The sequence below is a fragment of the Eubalaena glacialis genome, chromosome 10 (assembly GCF_028564815.1).
Source record: "Eubalaena glacialis isolate mEubGla1 chromosome 10, mEubGla1.1.hap2.+ XY, whole genome shotgun sequence".
In the NCBI taxonomy this organism is placed as follows: Eukaryota; Metazoa; Chordata; class Mammalia; order Artiodactyla; family Balaenidae; genus Eubalaena; species Eubalaena glacialis.
The window spans coordinates 69,701,012-69,720,002 of record NC_083725.1 but is presented as its reverse complement, the minus strand read 5'-3'; the positions used below and the strand labels follow the sequence as shown (position 1 = coordinate 69,720,002).

Below are 18,991 nucleotides of genomic sequence, written 5' to 3'. Positions count from 1 at the left end.
AGAGAACTCACACAAGTGCCGAGGAGGGATGCCTCACTGCAGGGCCTGCCTCTGACAGAGGACAGACATGGTCCAACTCAAGGTTATTAGGGAAGAGGGAGCATGTACTTCACCCAAACAGCATGGACATCACAATCCTGCTGAAATAAAAGAGACTTTTCCGTTTCTCCCAGTTCCTCCTCAGGAGGAGGGGTAGGGGGGCAGAGAGAGGAGGAGGAGAGGAATTAGTGTTAAATTCACAAAACGGAAATGAGCTGGAAATGTAAGCTTGACCGGAGGGAAAGAAAACTGTCTTATGGCAATAACAAATTCAGACTGTTAAAAAAAATTGGTTAATTCCATCTTAGACATTATCTACCGATTTCCTCTATAAAAGATGAAGATTTAGTTGTCTTCCCTCATCCTCCTGTTGCAATTTTTGGTTAAATCAATATTCAGTGCTTACATTTTTATGACTTTGAAAGTATTGTTGGCAGTTAACATCTAATAGTGTTCTGTGATTACATTTTCTTTCTTGCATAACTTTTTGTTTCTCCTGGAGTTAATAACTGCCTTACTGTACACCCCTAAGAGGGACATATTCTAAGGACAATGAGAATTATAAAGAAATCTTAAACAGTGTTTGTAATCATATCATGAGTGGCTATTGAAACATGGCTTGTCTGAACTGAGATGTGCTGCAAGCGTAAAACACACACTGGATTTTGAAGACTTGGTACAACAAAAAAGGGTAAAATATCTCATTAATTTTTCATATTGGTTACATGTTGAAATGATAATATTTTGGGTAGAATGGATTAAATAACATATATTACTAAAATCAATTTCATTTATTTCTGATTACTTTTTTTAATACATTCTTTTTTAAAATTTTATTTATTTATTTATTTATTTTTGGATGCATTGGGTCTTCTTTGCTGCCCGAGGGCTTTCTCCTGTTGCTGCAAGCAGGCTTCTCATTGCGGTGGCTCCTCTTGTTGCAGAGCATGGGCTCTAGGTGCGCGGGCCTCAGCAGTCGTGGGTCACGGGCTTAGTAGTTGTGGCTCACGGGCTCCGTGGCATGTGGGATCTTCCCGGACCAGGGCTCAAACCCATGTCCCCTGCATTGGCAGGCGGATTCTTAACCACTGCACCACCAGGAAGTTCTCTGATTACTTTTTTTAATGTGGTTACTTGAAAATGTTATATTGTACCTATGCCTTGCATTATGTTTCCATTGGACAGGTCTAGGCAGTGATCATCAATGGCTGTGTCCCCACTAACAGTCTCATAACACCTCAACCCACTGACCAATATTAATATCACAAAAAAAGAGAGAGGAGACCAGTCATATCTTGCCGATGTGGTGCAAAAGGAAGTACACACCACCACCTGTGAATTCTTGCCAAAAAACTGATCCTGAATCTGATCAAACTGATTTAACTATCAGTTTTCAGGAACTACAGGATACAGAAGAATATGTTAAATGACAACATGGGGATGCAATTAACCAGATCCAGAATTTGAGAACTTTTATGGGATAAATGACCTGTTTCTTCATTTAAAAAAAAAACAAAAAACCAACCAACAACAAAACAAAACAAAACACGGGGAAAAAATGGCAGAGGAGTAAATATAAGAATGGAAGTTGAAGCCAGGGTCCCATCTCTACTCACTGCTACAAAGGTATAAGTCCCAAATCCCTAAATGATCAGACGCCATTTGTCTCGAAGGGAAACAGGGGGAGGAAATCAGAAACGGAGAAGAGACTGGACTACATTTTGCTTTTCTCCACTCTTCTATGCTGAATCCCTCCCCCAAATATGTTGAAGTCCTAACACTCAGTACCTCAGAATGTAACCTTATTGGAGAAAGGATCCTTAAAGAGGCAATTAAGTTAAAATGAGGTCACTGGGGTGGGCCCTAATCTAGTAGGACTGGTGTCCTTACAAGAAGAGGCTATTTGGATACAGACACAAACAGAGGGAAGGTGGTATGAAGACACAGGGAGAAGATGGTCATCTACAAGCCAAGGGGAGAGGCCCTCAGAAGGAACCAATCCTGCTGTCACCTGGATCTTGGACTTCTAGCCTCTAGAATGGTAAGAAAATTAATTTCTGATGTTTAAGCCACCCAGTCTGTGGTACTCTGTTACAGCAGCCCTAGCAGACCACTTAGTGTGTATGGTACTCATGAGAATCATCCCATCTTTTATAGTTTGAAAGGGAGGTGCATTTTCTTTGCACATGTCTCCCCATATGGGAATGCCTGGCGGAAACTACTTCTTAGGGCCTGAACTCACCATTTCTGGGTTAACAAGTTATCACCATGGTGGGGAACCTGGCCCTAATCACTCTAATTGGCCTAAGTTCTTACCTTTATACCGGAATGCTATGTTCCCTCTTCAACAAATGCTTCATGGATTTCTGTTGCTGTTGATGTTGACTTTTGTATCAAAGAACATCATCTCCTGTGTTGGGTGCGTGACTCAGCTGACTTTCTTTCTCTTCATTATCATCTCTAAATACTATGTGTTGACAATAATGGCCAGGGATTGCTTTGTAGCTATTTATAATCCATGATTGTATAAGGCACCACATCTCATCAGATGTGTTTGGTGTTGAGGTTTGGGTTTGTGCAAGCATGTGTGTGTGTGTGTGTGTGTGTGTGTGTGTGCGCACGCATGTATGAGATGGGATTTGCTGGAGCCACTGCCCACACAGGACAGAATCTTAGGCCAACCTTCTGCAATGTCAATGTCATCAACCATTATCTATATGACAGCTTCCTGGTCCTCTAAACACCTTGTACCAGCACCTATGTCAGTGAGGTGGTGGTTTTCACTTAAGTGGGCATTGCTATCACAGTACCTAGTCTTCGTTTCTTTTCATTTTCATCCAGTTTGCTCAAGGCAAATCAAAACCCTGTGGCACCTGCCTCTCTCACATCAATGCCATTTCTCTTTTCTTTGGCTAGTAGTATTCCTGTATCAAACATTCTCCAGGGTCTATGAACCAGGGTCAGCAAACTGGTGAATTTTCTATTCCAGTGCAGGGGTCCATGCTGAACTTCCTATTTAAAGCCTGAGGAACAAGGAAAATGCTGGTTAAAATCCAGGAAAAGCAGTGATCATGTAAGGAGAGGCAGGTTTTTATTTTTTTGGTGTTTTTTCACGGAGGGATGTTGTCCCTATGTCCATTCTATAGATGGAGGATTGTTCGATCTTTCTTCTAAGAGACTCTTTTCATCACTTCCCTCATAGGTAATCTTGGCTTGTGCTTTGCTTTCTCATCTCCTGCACATCTTGTATACAGGTTTGACCAAGTGTAGTTGTTTATACACTAGACATTACTGCTTGGAACCCTTTGTCTCCTGCTCTTTTCTAAATCCTGGACGTACACCATCAGTCCGTAAGCCACCTGGAGAAAAGTTGAACACTGTGGATTGCTCCCCTAAACCCAGAAGTGCCAAATCCTTTGGAAGGGTTCTCTTTCTTGTCAGTTCTGTTACTGAAAGAGGCAGCAGGATTCCAATGAAATGTCTCCCTTCCAACCTGCATAAGCAGCTCAAGGTGGACACAAACCCTCCTGATCTTGCCCTCTTGTTATCCTACCTTTTGTTCTTCTGGCCTTTCTTGTCCACTTCTGAGAGTGGCAACATCTAAGAGCTTCTGCCAGTCACATCTTCAAGTGGTGGCAGATGGCAGTGTTTCCACATGAACCAAGCTCCCTGGTAAGTAAGGACATTTGCGGCCCTCCTCACACTTCCCTCTCCAGGAAATAAGGGCTTTCTCCTCTGAGATGCAAATTAATCCCCTTAGTCTCAAACTTTGGGGAAAAAAATTAACTGGAAAGAACAATTCTGTTGGTTTTTTTTATATGACAGTTTTCAATAAGTACAGCATTACTCTGTTAGTATTTTTCTAATCTGGGAATTGCCAGAAGCCAAGGTGAGCATCGTGTATGTCAATACAATAAACATTAGATAAAGCAGAGAACACGCGACAACACCGCCATTTTGGCGCCATTAATGCCAAAACCCTCCCTAATGCAGGATGATTAGGGGACTAGATATGTGCCCAGGACCTCAGTTATGGTGGAGGGTGGTTGAGAGTATAAACGTTGTGCACAATATTATCCAAAATAGAATAAAATACTCTGAAAAAAACATTTAGTTCTCCCTGCAAATTTTGTCATTTGTCATTTAAAAGCACTGCACATAAAATTGGACAATTCCTTTTTAATTTTACAATGAGGCTTAGTATGGAAAAAATTATCTGAACACTGACAATAATAACTGTAGAAAAGTTATGTGAGTCTACTTAAACTTTGTCTCACCAATAAGACCATAAGCATCGTTAGGGCAAAGATCATTTCCTAGACTTCCTTCAGTTCTCTGATGCTTCTCCCCTTCTTAGTTCGTATGGCTGAAATATGGGGTGTTCATATTTCATGAACATTTCATGGCATTTCAAGAAATGCCAACTTAATTGGAACATCCTCTTCTGTTATTTAAATAAAATTTTAATAAAGCAACAGTTAAAGAAAGTTTTTGATTATTTGCTCTGTGGTAGGCACAGTGCTAAGAGTTTTACATACATTACCTCAGTGAATCTTCAAACCACTCAAGAGGACAGAATTATTTTATCCCCCTTTTAATGAGTCACCAGCACTCTGAGAAGCAAAGGTGTGGCTTTGTTCTGCATTTTCTGTGGTTCCTGTTATCAGGCCCCGGGGCTCCAGTTCCAGTTCCTTTCCTTACAGATTGGGTGACATTGAACAAGACCATTGCCTTCTCTGAGCCTCAGTTTCCTCCTCTAAGAAATGAGAGTAGTCATCTCTTCTAAGTAAGGCTTAAGAAGATTAATATGTTAATTTATGCAAAACTACTTAGAAAAATGGTAAATCCCTATATAAAATTTTGTTTATAAAATTTTTCAATTTTTCTCAATAATGAGATACTATCAAACCCCTTCATTTGCAGCAACTTTTTTTTTTCAAGAATGCTTTCTTAGCACACTCCTTTGTGGGTTTGTCTGTTTGTTTTGTTTTTAATTTTTTTCTTTTTGTAAAATTTATTTATTTATTTTTTGGCTGCATTGGGTCTTCGTTGCAGTGCGCGGGCTTCTCATTGCAGTGGCTTCTCTTGTTGCGGAGCACGGGCCCTAGAATGCACGGGCTTCGTTGCAGTGTGTGGGATCAGTAGTTGTGTCGCGGGCTCTAGAGGGCAGGCTCAGCAGTTGTGGCGCGCCAGCTTAGTTTCTCCGCAGCATGTGGGATTTTCCCGGACCACGGATCGAGCCTGTGTCCCCTGCATTGGCAGGCAGATTCTTAACCACTGCTCCACCAGGGAAGTCCCTGTAGCAACTTTATTAAATGTGACATCTTGATTTAAGAAAGTGATATGTTTCTTTATTTAATTTTCAACTAAAGAATGCATTCACTCAGTTCAAACAAAACAAATATTGAAAGGTAAACAGTGAAGAGTCTCTCTCTCATTAACTCTATTAAACAACCACCATTCATGGTTTCTTCATCTTTCCAGATAACTGTATGCATATACAAGCCCTAAAAGCCGTGTGCTCTTTTTTCTTTCTCTATACACAAAAGGCTACATACTTGTACACATATTTCTAGCTTTCTTCTGCAGATTTCCTGAAAGTCTTTTCACACCAATGCACAAAAAGCTTACTTGTTCTGTTCACAGCCATAATTTATTTAGCCAGTTGCCTATGAATAGACATTTAGGTCATTTCCAATCTTTGGATATTGATTTGTTGATTTTTAAAGAGCTGAAATGAATGAAAACATCAATTCTTTCTTCATTATGAGGTTTAAACTATTTAACAAAACAATAATGTCTGGCTGTACCTCAGATTCAACAAGTCTGATTTAAAAGGGACAGGGATCTGTTGGTACCCAGTGAAAGATTTGCCCCCTGATCTCAGGGTTCAACTCTCATGTAATTTGGCTTCTTGCTCCTCGTATTGATTTTGTTACCCTCTCCGTCCCCCTGCAGCAGGCAGTGTTGCAGAGGCCAATGAGGTTCCAGAGGTAGTTTGAACAGCAGACCTCTGTGGACTATCACCTCTTTACTACATGCACTGTGTTCCTTTTAATACAAGCTAACTTCTGAATCAGGGGCAGCTCTGGTGGGCATGATAGGAGGGAGCCAGACTGAAATGAGAAAGGCCTCAATCTTACCTCAGAAGTCCTGAGTTCTAGTTCTGACCAACATTTCCTAGCTGCATAACCTAAAGCAAGTCACATAGTCTCTCTGAGCCTGTTTCCTCGTCTGTAAAATGGGAACAATCAGAGTATCTATTCAGACTCCATGTACAAATGAAGCATGATAACATATGTAAAGCCCTTAGCACAATGCTGGCTCATAGCACACATGAAAAAAATGGTAGCATGTTTTATTAGTAGAGCTTGGAAGGGTGAGCAGGACTCACAAAGAAGAAAGGAAAGGAACAGCATTCCAAGAGGGGGAACAGCATGTACAACTAGCAGAATTTACAAAGTGTGAACCCTCAGAGCCAGCCATGGGAGGAGGCAGAGCAAGGATTGTCGACCCAGTTTTGTAGTTGAGGAAACTAAGACCGGGAAAGGGGCAATGACTCACCCCCATCTCCCATCAATGTACATGGAGGCAGGGGAGGAATTCAAAGCCCTGAGGAGGAGCTGCCAGGGCTGAAGTTCCTGGGTTATGAATTTGTGGGTTAATACTTGGTTGGGCAGTTGGAATGTGGTAGGAATGTGAAAGGGGGAACTTCCGGAAGTGGTGGCCCTTTTCAGGACATAAGCTGCCCATGGATGCTGGACTGACAGAGCAAACAGGTGCGGCATGGGGCTCCTGGACCTCAGGAAAGGGGTTGGGGGGTCTTGGGACCATGGTTGGGGCTAAAAGAGAAACACTGGTCTTGAGAGGAGGCTGCAGGCACATCAAGGCTGGGGGCTGACAGGAGCAAGGGAAGTCTCAGAAGTAGTTGGAAATGCCAGACATAGCTCGTCAACTCTGGGTCTCACTGGATGTCTGCCAGCTGCTAAGGCTTCTGAGGCCACAGGCAGAGGCTGGGAGAGGGAGAAGGAGTAGGGAGAGGAAGAGGAGGAAGCAAGTGTTCTTCCAGACACACTCTAACGAAGGGCTCTTTGACCTCTCCTGGAGCCAGGTAGATGGGGCCTGGCTCCTGGGCCCAGCTCTGAGCCTGCAGCCCTCTCCTTCCTTCTCCCAAGCCTGTCTTCCCTCGGCCTCAGTGACACCACACTGCTCTGCTGCACATCTTACTGCTCTGGCTGCTCCTCCGCAGTCTTATCCCTGGGCATCTCTTCTTCCCTCCTTTAACTGATGGCTCCAGCCCAAACCCTCTTCTCTATCTTCTCTCTTCCATTAAGCAAACTCACTGCCCTATGGCCTAGAAAACCGAACATTAAGTTGGTAAGTTCCCCAAATCTGTGTCTCCAGCCCGCTGTCAACCCCGGGTGATGGGATATTATTTTATTAAAGAGCCACCAATTTTCTCTGACTTGATGCGGGTGCAATGATCAAACTGCTTGGCAAAGCTAATCGGAGTAGGCATTTCCAGGGGTTGGAGCACAGTCTCCACGGAAATCAGATGAGGCTCTGCATACCATCTGGGGGCAGTGGATGGACCAGGCAAAAAGGCTGAGGACTAGGGAGAGGACGCTGGGGAGAAGTCAGGGCCATCAAGACAACCCCCACTCCCCAACTTCAACACAGATTCCTCTCCTCTGCCCACCTTGGAGAACCAGGGCTCAGCCTATTGGGAGTAAATGGGCCTCCTCTTCCCCTGTAGCAGATGTTGGAGCAGGTCCCTGCTCACGACCCTCAGCACTCACTATTCCCTACACCCCGACAGCTTCTCACTGACGGTACCTGGGACTCTGCCTGGGAGCTTTCTCTGGCCGTCTGGAGCACGCTTGGCCAGAAGGGCCAGAAAATTTGGGGACCAGCTTTTAACCAATGACAACTAGAGTTGATAGATAAATGCTCCAGATTCCTTGCCACTCATGTGGGAAATCTCTGAGGCATGTTCTGTGCTGCCTCCTAGAAGTTCCCAATGGGATTGACCCCCAGGGATAATCTGTTCATTGACCACTGTTGGGCTGTACCTCACAGGCCTACAAAGGCCTGTGCTTGCCCAGCTTCAAGACCGAAGAAAAAGCCGGGAGTCAGCGACAAAGACATCAATGGTTTAATGGATGGGGGAGCTTACACGTCTGAAGCAAGGTCCTGGAGCAACCGTGGGGCAGGACATGGCAGCAGTCTTCACTCCCAGGGGGTAGAAGGGGATTGACGTCAGGTTGGCTCATCGGTTACCAGGGAAACTAACAGAGGGGCACACCCCTCACTGCCCCTTTGATAAGAACAATTACCAGCTGGGGCCAGGAGCAAGTAGGTAGGAAGGTCAGTCATGTGAGTAGGGTGTAGGCGAAGCAGGCACTGGTCGGGCAGGGGATGTAAAGAGAACAAGAGAACAGCCACCGGGAGGGAAGAGATGTGGGAACATATGTATGTGTATAACTGATTCACTTTGTTGTAGAGCAGAGGCTAACACACCATTGTGGAGCAATTGTACTTCAATGAAGATGTTTAAAAAAAAAGAGAACAGCCACCTTGAGTTGGCCTGACCATAGAACCACCCTGAATTGGCTTCCTTCCTTTTCCTGTCTTACTTCCCCAGGCCCTTAGTGATGCTTTCAGGATCATCTCAGAAATTAACTACTTGCACTTGATTCCTTGCCCCAGGGTTGGCTTCTGGGGGAACCCAAACCAAGATAACCCTCTGTCTCCCTCACATTCACATCCAATCTGCCTAAATCCTAATGATTCTACTTCCTAAAAAGCCCCCACAATCCCCCTTCTAATCAGCTCCTCACTTATCACCCCTCGTCCATCCCTACCAGTTTGGCCACCTGCCTGGACTACTGGCCCTCACTGGTCCCCTGCCTCCTCTTCTGCCCCTCCGCACAGCAGCTGGGACGAGCAAACTTTCCAAGACATTACTCTGATTATGCCCGTCCCCTGCTTATACCCTTCCATGGCTCCCATCGCCCTGAGGATAAACTAAGCTTCCCAGCCTGACATTCAAGGCCCTGCAAGACCTGGTCCATCCCACCTCTTCAGCCTTGTCCGTCCCACTCCTCCCTTCCACTGGACTCTCCAACAGGACTGAGCCACACAAGGTTCCCAGAATTTGCCATGTTCTCTTTCACTTCCAGGTCTTTGCATGCTGCCCCCTCCCCTGATTTCACCCAGATGACCCTAGTTGTTCTTAAACACCAGCTTAGGACTTGTACCCTGACTTCCCCTGTGCCCATGTCTCCAGGCTGGGCCAGGGGCCCCTCTGGGTTCCTATGCCTCAGTGCACATCTCTGCATCCCTGTGCCCACAACATCCTGGCTTATCCCCTTTCCAAACCAGACACTTCTTGAGGGCACTAGCCATGGACAATTCATGTTTGTATCCCCGGTGCCCTGACCATGCTTGGGCACATAGAGAGGGTCAGAGAAGAGATGAATGATAATGATGACTCTAAATCCCCAAAGAGACCTATATTCATTCCTTCATTTAGTTATTATAGAGCACTGTGCCAAGTGTGGAGAAAACAGGACTGGTGAACCACAAACACAGTGCCTGTGTTCGTCGGCAGTGTTCCAGACACTGTTCTGGAACAGTGCCTCACCTCTGCTGGTGAGGGAGCGATGTGGAGAGAGACAACATCAGGCCAGAGTGATTGGGTGCATCAGAGGCCAACACTGGGGCCTTGGGAGCCCAGAGGAGGCCCTGGGTGCTGTCTGATGGGGAGGGGGACAGAGAAGGCTTCTGAGAGGAGGTGCCTCCTCTCTGTGCTGGCCCTTATCACCCTCTGTCTTTGCAAAGCATGTGGGGGGCTGGGGAGCCAGGGGAGAAGCAGGGTCTATTACTGTGTCCCCTATAATCTCACCTCCTCCTTCCCATCAAAGCTGACCTCTACCCGGTTGGTCATTCCCATTCATGTCTTTATACATAAGTATAGTATTATTTTGCATGTTTTAAAATGTTATGTTCATAGTATCATACTGTGTGTATCCTCCCATATACTTCTTTTTTCAGTTCCATTATAGTTGTGAGATTTAGCTTTGTCCATGTGCTGCTCTAGTTCATTCATTTTTGTCCGTTGTATAGTATTCCATTACATGCTTATACCGTCATCCCTTAACATAGCCCATTCCTAATAGTAAATCTGTAGATAGTAAAAGCTCATATTACAGAATTTTATCTCGGAAAAATAATAATATGTTGCCAGCTCATCCAAAAACTTCAGCTAATTTCGCCCCAATATCATTGAAATTCTTTAAAACTATTAATGATCACCAAGGATTTCTGCACAGTATAAAGCTGTGTTGTCCAATATGGTATCTACTAGCCACACAAGGCTATTTAAGTTTAAGTGTAAATGAATTTGAAGTTAAAAATTTCAGGTCCTCAGTTGCACTAGATGCATTTCAAGTGCTCAGTAGCCACATACGGCTGAAGGCTATCATATCAAATTGGACAGCAGATATAGGATATTTCCATCATTGCATAAAGCTCTAAAGCATTTAAAACACTGATTGCTTCATTATGTAACACTGAATGAGCTCTTTTTTTAAAAATATTTTTAAATATTTATTTATTTGGTTGCACCAGGTCTTAGTTGCAGCTTGCGGGCTCCTTAGTTGCAGCTTGTGGGCTCCTTAGTTGCGGCTTGTGGGCTCCTTAGTTGCGGCATGCACGTGGGATCTAGTTCCCTGATTAGAGATCGAACCCGGGCCCCCTGCATTGGGAGCTCGGAGTCTTATCCACTGTGCCACCAGGGAAGTCCCCTGAATGGGCTCTTTTTGTTTGTTTGTTTGTTTGTTTTCTCACATGTAGGACAGTTCCTGTGTGTGATGGAGGAGGATACATGCCTGGCTAAGCTTACATCTTTCACGTGTCCAGCCCTCTCAATGAGCTTTATTACTTCCACATTTTCTTCTAATGTGTGGGCTTTCTTAAGCCTCTCAGACTCAGGCTTTCCCACTTTCTGAGAAGACATTTTCGCTTAACAATGAGGGGAAGATGGTAACAATTACGTACCAAATAAGTTTAAGGAACACGAGCATGAGGTGCGAGCCTATCCTATCGGGAGAACAGAGGAGTTACCACCACAGCTTACTCCACATCCTCTCACCCAGACTTGTGCTGGGGAGCACCCGCAGGTTTGTTAAGTCAGGTTTTCTACTAGTAAAAAGTTTTGAAAGTCATTGTAACAATTATCGGGAGAGTGAGAGTTCAGATAGAAAGGGACACCTGAATGAAAATGTATTTTTCCATTCTCTTATTGATGGATATTTAGATTGTTCCCAATGTTTCGCTTTAGATAAAATGCTGTGATGTACATTTTTCTACACCTGCTCAAGTTTCTCCAGGTTATTTATGTTGGGGTGGAATGACTCTTTTAGATGATGTGCCTCTTCAACTACTAGATATTGACAAATTGTTCTTCAACTTAGTATGTTCAATTTCTAGTCCCACCCACAGTGCATAAAAGTTCCCATCTCTCCACACCCTCAACAAAGTTGGTATTATCAAACTCTTTAATTTTTGCTAATCTGATGTGTGTGAAATGGTATTTACTTGAAATTTGTGGGTTTACTTGAAATTTCCCTGATTGATTGTGAGGTTGAACATATTTTCATATGTGTATTGGCAGTGCTTGTTTTCTCTTCTGTGAAATGCCTACTCATGTTTTTTGCTCATTTTTCTATTAGGTTGTTTGGTTTTTTCTTATTGGTATATAGGAGTTATTTATATATGCTGAATAATAATCCTTGTCTGTTAACATGTTGTAATACCTTCTCTCAGATTGTGGTCTTCTTTTTTTTTAGTATTTTGGTTTTTGTTTTTAAATATCTATCTGTTTAGGCTGCACAGGGTCTTAGTTGAGGCATGCGGGATCTTCGTTGCCATGTGAAGTATCTTCATTGCGGCATGTGGGATCTTTTAGTTGTGGCATGTGAACTCTTAGTTGCAACATGCGTGTGGGATCTAGTTCCCTGACCAGGGATCGAACCTGGGCCGCCTGCATTGGGAGCATGGAGTCTTAGCCACTGGACCACCAGGGAAGTCCCTTTTAGTATTTTGGATTAATAGAACTTTTAAATTTTTATTATACTTGAGTTTATCACTTTTTTTCCTTTATGATGTTTTCTTTTTCGTTGTTGTTTTTGTTTTTGTTTAAGAAAGCCTCCTTAATCCTGGCGCATAGTAGGAATTCGATAAATGATTGTTGAATACAAGCTGCGATGGGAGCTGAAAGGAGAGGCTGGTTGTCTGAGTGTTGCAGGTGTTGGGCTAAGGTGACAGGGGCTGACGGTGTTGTCGTGAAGATGAGGGCATGGGGGAGATTATTGTAGAGAAGAGGGCACTTCAGTCATCAGAGGGGAGAAGTCCAGGGAGCAATAGGTCTGAGGTGCAGGAGAAAGGCTGGGCTGGAGATGGGAACTGTGAGTGTCCAGCACACAAGGGTAATTTAAGGAGAGCCACTGCCCTCCCCCAGGGAGAATGTGCTGAGTGAGCAGAGAAGACGAGGGTGGGACAGAGCCCTGAGAGGAGTCTGGGAAGCAGGAGGAGAAGGGTGCTGTGGAGGCCACACAGGGAGTTCTTGACAGTATCCATCGAGTGACTTCCTGGGCAGTCCTTCAGAGGCACGGAGGTCACTGAGTCCTTAGAGGAGCCATCTTGGGGATGCTCTGGGAGCAGAGACTAGATAAATGGGCTGAGGACTGCAGAGGAGGCAACTTTTCTGAGACCACCGGCAGTGAAGGGAAGAGAGGGGGCAGTGCCTGGAGAGGGGGGCTCCAAGGCTTAAGAAGACACTGGAGCATGTTCACAGGCCGGCAGGGATGGAGACCAGGATTCCCAAGGGTGTGGGGACCTGGCTGCAGAAGCAGAGAGCAGCTCTGGGCACTGCTGGGACCTTCACCTCAGATAAAAGAAGAGCCACCTCTTGGGGAGGGGGATGCTAAGCAGAGAGGTCGGGGGCAGGAACTTAAGTGAGCCCCCTCCACTGAGCCTGGCCTCAGTCCTAAGGTCTGCCTAGCACAGGTGAGAACCAGTGAGCCTTTGGTGAGTGAATTTTCTTGGTGAGTCAGGTAGCAGGTGGGGCTGGGGTGTCAGTGAGTTAGAGCTTGTGGAGAGGGAAGATTTGGAAGAGCTACCATGAAGGGAGAGAAGAGCTTCCCTAGGTGAGGGTTTCTAGGGACCCAAGTCCGTTGAGTCACAGGCAAACACCTTCTCCCCTCAAAGGACTGGCAGCAACCATTTCCCCTTGAACCAGACAAGGCCTCAAGGCCCCTTGGGTCAGGCGAAGTGGGTATGACAACAGCCCATGACACCAAATATCCCTGGCTCTGTCCTCCAGTGTCCACCTCCCACAACCTCCCTGGGCCAGCGGCCATCATCTTTTCCCAGACTGTAGAACAGCCTCCTAGCTGGGCATCTGCTGCTACCTTGGCCCTCCTACCCATTCCTTATTCTCCATCCAGCAGCTGGAGAGATTGATTAAAATGATATTTGATATACAAATATCGAATCATTATGCTGTACACCCGAAACTGATATAACATTATCTGTCAACTATACCCCAATTTTAAAAAAAGATATTTGATTATGTCACTCTGCTGCTCTAAGTGTTTTGGTGACTCCCACGGCTCTTTGGACAAAAGCCTAAGTCCTGACTTCGGGCTGTCTGGGCTGGCTGCTGACGCTCCTTCAGCCCCATCTCCCACCATGCCTCCTGGCTCGTGGGGCACCTCCCACTCTGGCTGTGCTTCATTTCCTGGAACATGCCAAGCCCTTTCCTGTCTCACCCTCTTCAAGCTTCCCCTGCCTGGGACTCTCTTCTCCCTCACCGTCACCTGGCTGAGGCCAACTCCTCACTCTGGTCTCAGCTTAAAGGGCACTTCCTCTGGGAAATCTTCCCAAATCTTACTATTTATTTATTTATTTATTTGGCTGAGCCACGCGGCATGCGGGATCCTAGTTCCTTGACTGAGGATTGAACCCGTGCCCCCTGCAGTGGAAGCATGGAGTCCTAACCACTGGACCGCCAGGGAATTCTCCCAAATCTTACAATTTAAACTAGATTCCTTCCCCCTCCCACCCCCATTATAATCTCTCCTCTAACCCTTCACTTTTCCTTCTTAGCACTTACCACAATGTGTAATTCCGTATTAATTTATGTGACTATTTATTTAACATCTGGGCCCTCCACCGGATTATAAACTCCATGAGGCCAGCGCTATCTGGACTGTCCTATTGACTTGGATCTGCAGTCCTAGCAGAGAACCTGCCACAGAATAGGAACTCAACAACTGTTGATTAAAAGCTGCAGCGGTAGCCAAGAGGAGGGGCTGGCTTGTCTGAGGGCTACTGGTCAGGGGAGGTTTCAGAGATGAGGGAATTAGAGGCCACTGTCCATAAGAGAACTTAGGAAATAAAAGAAGAGAAGGAAGAGGAGTGACAGGAGGAATGCTGACATTGATGAGCACCAATTATGTGACAGGCACTGTCTCATTATACCATCCCAGTATCACTCCCACCCCCAGCCCCCATCTTTAGTAGGATGTCCAGCTAGCTGGGTGACCTGGGGTAAAATAATCCCCCTGAACCTCAGTTTCTTAATCTGTAAAATGAATTTGTGACACCAAGATCCTGGAGTTGTTATGAGAATCAGGGAGCAGTGTACAGTATAGAAAGTGCCACCAATCCATGCTTTAGGGGTACTTGAGCTCTGGAGTCAGACTGTCTGAGTTCAAATCTCAGGTCTGCCACTTACCAGCTGTGTGACCTTGGACAAGTCACTTCATCTCTCTGTGCCTGGGTTTTGCCACCTGTAAAATAGGGATAATAATACTTCTGGAATTGCTATGAGGATTAAATGAGGTAATACATTAAAACACCTAGTACGATGCCTGGCACATAGTAGGTGCTCAAGAAATAGCATTCATTTTTATCCCTCCCTCCCCACCACCATTCCAGAATTGCAGAATGTCAGAGCTGGAAAGTCGGAATCACCACTTAAGCCCCCCACCCCACCCCAGGCCCCAATACAATGGGGGAAACTGAGGCCAAGAGAAGGTAGAAGAGGTGAGGGAATCTGGGCTGGAGTCCAGGGCTCCTGGGTCCCAGTCCAGAGCACCGGTCCCTGACACCTGCGGCCTCTTCCAGAACTATCACCTCCCCCGGGTTCCCCAGCGGCTGTCAGTCCAGCCGGGTCCCGCCTGGGCGGGAGCGGGAGTCCAGCTCCGGCTTGGAGGCCACCCGGCCACACCACCTCCCCACCGCTTTGCTCTTGCGGCGCGAGGAGCAGGGACGCCCGGGGTCTGAGCTGCAGCCGCTGCCTGCTGCCTATGCAGCGCTTCGGTTCTCGGATTCGCCTCCCAGCGCCAGAGCGAATGACGTCCGAATGACGTCCCCTGCCCTGCGGCTGAGCGGTCCAGGTGAGGACTGTGGGTGGGGGGGACCGAGGGGCAGGCGGTGCTGGGGTGAGCGGGTACAGGGCAGCTCTGCCCACGCCAGGCTCGCATTGCGGGCCCCAGGTGGGGTTTCCTGGGGGGAGTGAGTGTGTATGTGGGGGAAGGAGTGTGGTGGGTGTGTCGTGGCCAGTGTGTAAGAGATTAGTGTGGGCATGTGTGTGTACTGGGTTGTATGCAGTTAGTGTGTGGTGTGTGCTAGGTGTGTCGAGTGTGACCAATGAATTGTGGTGTCCGCGTGCAAGAAGTGTGGTACCTATCTATAGCCACGACTGACTGTGCCAGGGTAACCCGGGGGTTCCACGTGTGTGCCCAGGGTGTGTGCCCACTGTGTGGAGGGAGCAATCACACGATGGTGCATGCATGTGGTGCCTGTTGTGAGGTGTGTGTTCGGTGTGTGGCACATCCATGGCTCCGTGTAGTGTGCTGAGCCAAACAGTGGAAGACGAGAAGCATTTGTGCAGCTCTTACTATGACAGAACATTTCCCATGACCCTAGGGTGGTTCTGACTTTTCCACCCAGCACCCCTAAGGGCTTGGGAGAGTGAAAGCTCACCCTGGTCCTGGGTGGAGGAAGTACAGCCAGTCCCATGCTCACCCTCCCACAGGCGCGCGTGGGTGTGCGCACGGGCACACACACACGAAGCTCCTTTGAAGTCTCATTGTTTAATCTTCAAAATTCATGTGGATTTTACATTCCTCTCTGTAATATTTTTGCATTTGTTTTAATGTAAAAATATTGTTCTGGTAAGTTCCCATCCAGTGAGTTGACTCAAGGCTTGGTGATGAGCTGGGTTTATCCTGCTGGGAGCCCTTCGGCACCTGTAAAGTAGGAGGATTCCCCTACCTGTCCTCCAAACTGAGATAGCAGGACTTAGGCCTCCTGGGGGAGTGTGGCAGCATGTCTGGTGTGTGCTGTGTGCTGTGTGCTGTGTGTGCATGTGCGCAGCAGAGTTGTGTATGGCCATGTGCACTGTGTGTGAAGGAAGGGGCCACAGGGGCGTGGGGATGTGTCCTGCATGGGGGAACTGTCGTGGGGGTCTGTCTGTCATTTCTAGTGCAGGGGCAGGGAAGCTGGGCTTCTCAGGAGGAGCTGTGACCATCAATGAGGTTCTCACCTTTTCTGCACTGACTGGGCAGGAAGAGGCTGCAGGACCCCAGGGGACCATGGTGAAGGGGGTTCCTATAGCAAGCCACCACATGGGACTGTCAGGGTGGTTGTTATCCAAGCCTGATTTAAATCCCACCTCTGGCACTCTCTACATGTAGGACTTAGGGCAAAACCTTTCTGTGCCTCAGTTTCTTCCTTTGTAAAGTGGAGACATTAATAGTATTTGCCTTGTAGGGTTATTGTGAGGGTTGACTGAGTTCTTGGCTATAAAGTGCTTGGCATGTAACAACCCTTAACAGGTTGTAAAACTATAATGACAGTGATGGAGCCGCCACATAAGTGGTCCCTTCCTGCTCTAAGAACTCTCCGTTTCCACAGAGCCAGTGACTTCCCATGAGCTGGGCAGGTGGGAATCTGAGAGTCTCCCATTTAAGTATGTCTGAAGGATCCATTCCTGTCCCCAACCTCTATCACTGTTGAACTCTCAGTGACTCTCTGGCTCCTGGGAAGATGCAGTCTGAAAGGGGAAGATGTTGAGTCTCCGGCAAGGTCTGGGATGGGGCGTGGGAGAGAGGCTGAAGGGAGAGGTGCCAGGGCAGCCATGGGGCTTGGATGGAGGCCTCTTTCCTGACGAACATGGGAGGAACAGAAAAATGCTGGCCTGTGCCCTCGAGTGTGTACGCGTGTGTTTGTGTGTGTGTGTTTGGGGACTGTCAGGGGCAGGGGCAGGAGTGCCCTCTGCCTGGAATGAGGAAAGTTAAGAAGAGTAGGATTAGGGATGTGTGGTCCTTGGGCCAAAGCAGGCCCTGGAAGTTAGAGGAAGGCTGCAACATCAGAGTTAGAGCAGGTGGGTCTGAGCTCCAGACCAAAGCGAACCAGGAGACCCCTCAGGCTGGGCTTCGTTTTGGGGGAGAAATATTTGCATTGGCAGAGCAAGAGCCCTTGTTCCCGGTGACTTCATTGGGTCAGTTTAGAGAAAGTGCCCAGAGTCCTCGGAGGAGGAGGGGACATAGAAGGCAGTGTCCAGAGCTGTGGAAACATATTTAGGGAGGACACCTAAATATATCTGCCTTGGTGGCGGGGTGCTGTGATGGGCTGGCAGCGAGGCTTGGGCTAGGGGAATGGCAGACCACTGTCCCCACTGTCCCCAGGCAGGGAGTGCTTCGGCCCCAGAGGCCCTGGATGCTGCTCCAGGAGATCTGGAGGACAGAGCCCTGTTGGGCAGCAGAAGGCCTGGCCCAGCCACCACCGGCTGGGTGACAAGGCCAGCTCTCTATTCCCAGCTGTCAGAGGGGGGGGATGGAGTAATGTTGGCATCATTTCTGTCCCTGATTTCCTTTGATCCATAATTCCAGCTATAATTATTTATGATTCTACAGCCCTAGCCCTAAGAGTCTGTAATCTCAACTCAAACATTCTAAAAGTCTATAATCCAAAGTCCAACTTTCTATTCTCCAGCTATAACATTCCCTGATTACAGCTCAAGTGTTCAAGAATTCTGACCAGTCTGGCAGTCTGACACTTTCAAGTTTATAAACTACCAGGAAAGGTATACTAGAGGTCACTTCTGCAGCTATTTGAGAAGTCCCCAGGAAAGGGCCCTCCACAGCCAGCCACAAGCACTGGAGCTGCTCCTATGTGTTGAGGGAAGGTCCTTGGTCCATGGCCATATGCTGCCTGGGAGGGCTGACAGTGAACCCAGAGGTTCCTCCTCATCGGGGCAATGGAGGTGCTTGGAGTAGCTCTTGGTTCAGGGGAAGGCGTCTCAGGAGAGGAAATGGCTCAGACCCCGAGTTGTCATCATTCCCCACAGGATGAAGGAATTGTGGGATCACTGGGCTCTTGGAGGGGACAGGAAGAGGAAGAAGGGAAAGAACAAGAAATGGGGCTGAGGAGATCCCAAAGGCAAACCTCATTCTGTCTGAGAGACTCTCCAAGCACCTTAGGTTGTAGAAAAGATTCCTGTGGTGTTAGCAAGAACAGCGCCTTTAATGCACAGTCGTGTTTGAACACAGCTTGGGCTGGCAAGTGGAGAGCTGAGGGCCAGTCCCCGCTTCAGCTGTGTGACTTTGGACCAGTCACTTTCCCTTTCCAGGCCTCACTTTCCTCCTCTGGCAATCCAGCACACAGGACTAAAACTCCCTGACCTCTCTCTCTGACCACTGGGAACATCATCACTGTCATGGAGACCCCGTCCTTGGACAAGTCTGTAAACATTAGTCGAATGAGGGAGGAGGGAATGAACAAATGAATGATCAGATGAAAAGATGTGAAAATATAGCCTAAGGCACCATGATTATGAACCCCTTCCCTCCTCCCCACTCAGCCTCAGCCCACATGT

The 18,991-nt window shown here is 47.1% G+C and overlaps 1 protein-coding gene across 7 annotated transcripts in view; it reads left to right on the top strand.

Annotated features, from left to right (window-relative positions):
* Positions 1 to 6,777: 6,777 nt before the first annotated feature.
* The window catches only part of P2RY6 (pyrimidinergic receptor P2Y6), a 51,349-nt gene continuing 39,135 nt past the window's right edge, over positions 6,778 to 18,991 (top strand). For 4 of the 7 annotated variants that reach the window (XM_061202890.1, XM_061202887.1, XM_061202889.1 and 1 more), the window contains exon 1: positions 6,778 to 6,818. The gene's annotated coding sequence lies outside the window, so the exon portion shown is untranslated. Of the gene's footprint in view, positions 6,819 to 15,471; positions 15,507 to 18,991 lie in introns of those variants that run through there. The other 3 variants (XM_061202893.1, XM_061202888.1, XM_061202886.1) reach the window with 3 other exon arrangements.